Genomic DNA, 804 nt, shown 5'->3' on the forward strand with positions numbered 1-804 from the left:
GTGCTTACTTATTATACAAATTGTGCTTACTTACTATATAAATTGTGCTTACTTGCTTACTATACATCTTATAATCAAAGTAATATTGCATTCATCAACAACTGTTTCAGAAACAACGGAACATTAACGCCAACTGTCGGGAAGTTGTTGAACCTATGTACTTGGCTAGTAATTTCAGCGACTTCCCGATAGACGGAGCTAGTGTCTTAGCCCAAATTAAAAATTAAAAGTTAAAACATTCGGTTGTATAAATTAAAAGATTTATTGAAAAGGGAATTTTGAAAGGTTGACATGTCTTAATGGTTTGAGGATTTAGTGAAGAACGAATGTTCATAAAAGCAATTCCAATTTGTTTTAAACATGACAAATGAACAGATAAATATAGTTTGAAAAAGGTGGTGGTGAGAATAACCTTGACGGCGTTATCTTCTTTATCGACATCGACGTCGGCCGCCACACGTTTCGAACCTAGTCGGTAAGGTGTTGAATAGTTTTCACCGTTTTTATATAGATGGGACTGGAGTCAAATTTTAAAAATATTTGATTTATGGCGGCCTTTTTAAAACACAGATTTGAGAATATAAGTTTATCGAGCAATTACTTTAATAATTTTTCGATCTTGTGCGGATTTTGACTAATTTTTAAGAAAATAGAATCGAAGAGAGTCAACATTGTTTCTTTTCAGCTGTCAGTGTGAGATGCGGTAAAAGATGTTAGAGCAGGCTTATCTTGGGGTGTCTAAGATCCCCCAAATCACGGCCTCTCGAGAACAAAGGCATGTCCAGTCTTGTTGGATCTGTAGTC

The sequence above is a fragment of the Osmia lignaria genome, chromosome 9 (assembly GCF_051020975.1).
Source record: "Osmia lignaria lignaria isolate PbOS001 chromosome 9, iyOsmLign1, whole genome shotgun sequence".
In the NCBI taxonomy this organism is placed as follows: Eukaryota; Metazoa; Arthropoda; class Insecta; order Hymenoptera; family Megachilidae; genus Osmia; species Osmia lignaria.